Genomic DNA, 6,488 nt, shown 5'->3' with positions numbered 1-6,488 from the left:
AAGTGCCATGTGTTTTCGGATCACAGAAGTCTCAAATACTTGATGACTCAACGAGACTTGAATCTGCGACAAAGACGTTGGCTTGAGTTGTTGAAAGATTACGAGCTTGTCATTAATTACCACCCGGGAAAGGCTAATGTGGTTGCGGACGCCTTAAGCCGGAAATCACTGTTTGCTTTGCGAGCGATGAATGTACACTTGTCTGTTCTACCTGACAATGTGTTAGTAGCTGAATTAAAAGCCAAACCATTATTGACTCATCAAATTCGTGAAGCTCAGAAAGTCGATGAGGAATTGGTTGCAAAACGAGCTGAGTGTGTTTCGAACAAGGAATATGAGTTTCAGATTGATGATGATGGTTGTTTGAGGTTTAGAAGTCGTTTGTGTGTTCCAAGGAATTCGGAACTCATTCCGATGATTCTGAATGAAGCCCATTGTAGCCGAATGTCAATTCACCCGGGGAGCACGAAAATGTACAACGACTTGAGACGTCGGTTTTGGTGGCGTGGTATGAAACGAGACATCTCCGACTTTGTTTCGAGATGTTTAATATGTCAACAAGTGAAAGCGGAACATCAAGTGCCTTCAGGGTTACTTCAGCCGATCATGATACCCGAGTGGAAATGGGACCGAGTCACAATGGACTTTGTGTCCGGACTGCCATTGTCCGCAAGTAAGAAGGATGCGATTTGGGTTGTTGTTGATAGGCTGACTAAGTCGGCTCACTTTATCCCCGTGCGTACGGATCTTTCATTGGATAAACTAGCCGAATTGTATGTCTCTCAGATTGTGAGATTACATGGAGTACCTATTTCTATCGTGTCGGATAGAGATCCGAGATTCATTGGGCCGTACAAAATCTCCGAACGAGTTGGTCCAGTTGCGTATCGATTGATTTTGCCCCCTGAACTTGAAAAGATCCATGACGTCTTTCATGTTTCGATGCTTCGACGCTATAGATCTGATCCATCGCACATAATTAGCCCATCAGAGGTTAAAATTCAAGCCGATATGAGTTATGAAGAAGAACCGATGCGTATCCTAGCTCGTGAAGTGAAGGAGTTACGAAACAAAAGAGTTCCGCTAGTAAAGGTGTTATGGCTCAAACACGGGATCGAGGAAGCTACTTGGGAAACCGAGAGCTCGATGAAAGAACGATATCCAAACCTATTTACCGGTAAGATTTTCGGGGACGAAAATTTCTTAAGTGGGGGAGAGTTGTGACAGCCCAAAATTGACCCTAGTCGGGAAGTGGTTTCGGGACCGCTAAACCGAGTCACCGAAAGGTTTGAATGTGATGTTTATTGTCTAGAATATGTAATCATGAATGTGTGAAAATTTCAAGCTTCGATTTAGTCGATTGCATGTGAATTTAGTCAATAGGACTTATATGAGAAAATTTTAAAATGTGATAGGTCAATGCATGAGGACCTATTAGTGCATGTGGAAGAAAAAGGGGACTTGCATGTCAAATTCCCCCTCCCTAATATGTAGTGGCCGGCCATGCTATGGGTGGAAACATGTCACCGACATGTTGTGTTAGTGATGTATGGTAAGGAAAATAAAATAATAAGCATGATAATTAAATAATGAAAGGAAGGGTGATGGAAAAAAAAATAACATGGTCTCACCCCCTTGTTGCCGTGAGTTGAAGAAAGAAAACAAAAAAAAATGTGTTCATTCTTGAACACCTTTGGCCGAATAGAGGAAAGAAAGGAAGGGGAAGAGCTTGAGAAAATCGGCTATGGTGGTTTGCTAGACTAAGGTATGTTTGATGTTGTTCTTGAGATGCATGCATGTTTTAGTAGTTGACTTGAGTTCTAAAAACCCATGGTTCAATTTTGTGGATTGATGATGATTTTGTGTTTTGCCATTGATGAGTGCTTGAGCTTTTTGATAGTTGTTGATGAAAAGCGAAAGATATGTTAAAGATTAATATGTTTTGTGTTGAAGTTTTTGGTGATTTTGAGTGGTTAGGGCTAAATTACAAAAATAAATTTTTGAAGGACTCAAAGGTGAAATAAATGAAATGTATGGACTTATATGGGTGCTAGGAAGATTCGGCCCTTAAGGAGTGTGACCAAACTTTGTGTATTTTGTGTTTTGTGGAATAAAGACTAAATTGTGAAAGTGCGAAATATTAGGGGTAAAAATGTAATTTACCCATTTATGCGTTATTAGACTAAATTGAATGAAAATATGTTAAAATGAGATTTATTTGAATATGTTAAGATCAAGAAACCAAGGAATTGGATTTAGATCGGGGAAAATCGAAAGTAGTTGAGTAGCCGATAATTTAGTCGACGACATCCGAAGAAAGTTTATAAGCAATTAGATATTAAAATTTCGGAATAAATGTTAGCTATATATGCTGAAATGGAAATATGATAAATGTATATATAGCTGAATGTGATATGTGTGAATTATATGTTAAATTAAGGCTTGGTAAGCTAGCTATTAAGGTGAAATGCTAATGTTAGTATTTGATTTGGTAATAATCTGTTTGGGGACAGCAGCAGTAAGGTGATTTTGGAAAATCGCCATAATTTGTAGGAGTTGAATTAGAAGCTGAGTGAATTATGCCGTTAAAGCTTGAAGAGTCTATTTTCTTACAAAAGAAACTATAAAAACAAAAGAGTTACCGATCTTGAGATATTTGAAGTATTGTGGGGCTGAGTCAAAATGACTACTAGATTCCCTGTTCTGTTTTTAGAAAATCATTATAAATTGTACAAAAATGATTATAAGATAAAATTTATATGCTTAGACTCCTTAATGAGTCTAGTTTCAAATGAGATCAACTACAACACATTTTGAATTCTGTAAAATGAGAAATTTGATTCGTAGTGAAGAGTGGTCAGAATAGTCAAACAGTGAAACAGGGGAAACTTTAAGAAAAATCTGGTATTGATTGGCCAAGCCTAAAATTCTGAAAATTTTATGGATGGAAGATATACGAGTCTATATTCAGGGAAAATTAACGGCTAGTGATTTGGAGTTTTGTATCTCCAGTTATAAACAATTTAGCGACTACTGCTCAGGAAAACAGCTCGTAGTGAATATGTTATTTTGTTGTAAACATTAATGAAAATTTGCCAATGAGTTATTTATTGATTATTATAATGCTTACTATAATCTATGTGTGTGAAAGTCAAATCAATATATATATTATTCTGAAAGTAATACTTGAATAGTCGATTAATGACTATTTTAAATTTTGTCGAACTTAAGCTCAAGAGCAAAAAGGGAACTAGATCCGATAAAGGCAAAGAAAAGATCACTGAGTAGCCGAGTTGGAACCGTCTTACCCAACACAAGGTAAGTCATTAAGCATGTAGTTGGTATTATTTCAAATGGTCATAATGTTTATGTATTGATGCTGAATGGAATGAATAAATATATATATATGCATGTACGTATGTGATGATGAAATTGTTGAATGAAAAGAAAAGAGGTAAGATGTACTGAGTTGTTGATCTCGGTACTAAACGTGCGGGTATAACCATTTATGACCATGAGATTGGCGCTAAGTGCGCGGGATTAAATTGTACAGCACTAAGTGTGCGATTTGACTATGTTGCACTAAGTATGCGAAATGAATATGATGCACTAAGTGTGCGAATTGACCATGCGGCACTAAGTGTGCGAGTTTGACTATGTAGCACTAAGTGTGCGATTTGATTACGTAGCACTAAGTGTGCGAGTTGATTATATAGCACTGAGTGTGCGGACTCAATATACATTCGTGAATCATTATGGACACTATGTGTGCGACACTATTGAGTCGATCGCGGACAGCGGATCGGGTAAGTGTCTTGAGTACATGGCTAATAGGTGCTATGCTTATACTTGGTGTTGAGCTCGGTAAGTTTGAACCTATGTGACAAATATACTTGAAGTCACGTACATAAAATTTATTGTAGGATGGGTGAAAGGCCGTTTAGTCGTTTGATTGTAACGAAAATAAATTGATTTATGAAAATGCTTCAATGTCCTATTGATGAGTATATGGAATGTGAATGCATGAATTGATATGAAATTGAATCGATAGGTTGGAGGAACTATGGTATGGTTCGGAATGGATGGAGTAATTAGCCTCGTTCCATTTTGTTTTCTCTTGTGATAATGTTATTGATGGATGGTAGTGCATAGCTTATGACTTACTGAGTTATAAACTCACTCGGTGTTTCCTTGTCACCTATTCTAGGTTTCTTGGACACATCTCTTTTTGCGTGATCGGGCCGTCATCGATGTCATCACACCGGATAGCAAGTTTTGGTACTTTCTTCTTAGTTGGCTTAGAAGAACATTTTGGCATGTATATGCTATTACGTTGTGTTTGAACTTTGGCATGTAAACTTTAAGCCATGCGAAAATGGCACGAATGTTCGATTGAGTTGGATCAAGGGTAGGCATGAAATGGACCTAGTTACTTTCGTAACAGATGCTGGCAGCAGCAGTGTCATGAGATTGAAAAATCACTAAAAATAGTAGGAGTGGAATTAATTGATGAATAAATTATGTAATCGAAGCTCGATGAGTTTGATTTCATGAGGAAGTAACAAAAAGATCATATGGGCAGTATATTAAGAGATAATCAGATTTTTGTGGGACAGGGCCAGAACGGTTTCTGGATTCCCTGCTCCGACTTTGGAAATTCATTACAAATTAACCAGAGATAATTAGGGGTCGTACCATATATGTATAGATTCCTCTCTGAGTCTAGTTTTCATAGAAACAAACGGCATCAGTATTGAAGCCCCGTGCAGGGAGATATCCAAGTCGAAATGGGAAAAGGTCAGTGTAGTCGACCCCTGCAATATGGGAGACTTTGACTAATAAACTGTACTAATTGGCCCGACCAAAAATTCTAGAAAAAAATACATAGATGGGCACATGAGTCTAGTTTCTGGAAAAAATCACGAAACTGATTTTCGAGTTACGAAACTCAAGATATGATTTTTAAAACGACTAGTACACAGATTGGCCAGTGTCTGGAAAATAAATTTTATAAGGGGTTAAAGTCAGTTAACACCTCGTGTTCGACTCCGGTGTCGGTTTCGGGTTCGGGGTGTTACAGGACACATAAGCCACAACCTTACCATCTTGCATTAGAACACACCCCAAACTAACATATGACGTATCACTATATACCACGAACTCTTTATCAGATTCAGGCTTTATTAGAACAGGAGCATGAGTCAAAATAGTTTTGAGCTTCTCAAAGCTTGATTGCTGCTCATCAGTCCAGAAAAAAGGAACGTTCTTATGCAACAGCTTAGTTAGAGGAGCTGCAATTAACGAGAACCCCTTAACAAATCTCCAATAGTAGCCTGCGAGACCCAGAAAACTGCAGACCTCAGAAACATTCTTAGGCTATTTCCAATCGAGCACAAACTCATCTTCCTAGGATCAACTTAGATCCCCTCTACAGAAACTACATGCCACAGAAAAGTTACTTCCCTTAACCAGAATTCACACTTGCTCAACTTAGCATAGAGCTAATGTAACACCCCTTACCCGTATCTAAGGCTGGAATAGGGTACGAGGCATTACCAGACTTAACCATACACATAGACGAAAACCGAGGCATAAAATTTCATTTAAGTCAAAACTTTTCGAACACATGCATAGACTCATATTTAAAGATATATAACGTGGCATAAATGAGCACTTACACATCCATAATCATGCAATAACATGTCATTCACTTTAAACATATTTGCTTACCATCTTGTATATAATATACATTCTTACATTAACTAGAACTAGACATAATAAATCTTATTCTCATTTTATACCATCATAATGTAGTTACCAATTTCTCCACTAAATATCCATATTCAAGGCAACATTACTCAATTCCATTTAATTCATGATCCATTGGCCTGCATTTAACTTACCTGATGTATTACCAATCATGCATAACAAACAAAGCTAACTATATCATCACATCAAAACATAGGACATGGCATGATTAATTAAACTTACAAACCATAATGGACAAGGACCACATCTCATGATCATATACGATAACTCAATGCAGACCGATACGTATGGTCAAAGTCATAATAATAATACATATCACAAACCAGCTTCCTATACATGCCACTCACTTGATATTTCTAATATTTGAATTAATTCTCCCAAAAATGATAGCTTGATAGTGTGATTTTGCCTCCGACGATCTCCAACCCCGAGCCAACCTACTAAAACTGAAGAAGTAGAGAGGAGGGGTAAGCTTTACGCTTAGTAAGTCCATATGAAGTTAATAAGTAATTACCCACATGTTTTTTTTAAGGTAAAACATCATAATTGTACAATTTACTCTTGTTTAGGTTAAGTTGTTTTACCGAGTTACAATTACTAATTCATTTATATCTGGAGCTAAGAGACTCCAAATTAAGTTTTGTTAATTTTCATTGAAACTAGGCTCATATACCTTTCTTCCATAAAATTTCCAAAATTTTTGGTCTATCAAATTAGTA

The sequence above is a fragment of the Gossypium hirsutum genome, chromosome A12 (genome assembly GCF_007990345.1).
Source record: "Gossypium hirsutum isolate 1008001.06 chromosome A12, Gossypium_hirsutum_v2.1, whole genome shotgun sequence".
Classification (NCBI taxonomy): domain Eukaryota; kingdom Viridiplantae; phylum Streptophyta; class Magnoliopsida; order Malvales; family Malvaceae; genus Gossypium; species Gossypium hirsutum.
The sequence above is the reverse complement of the archived record's forward strand: the minus strand, read 5'-3'. Positions refer to the sequence as shown.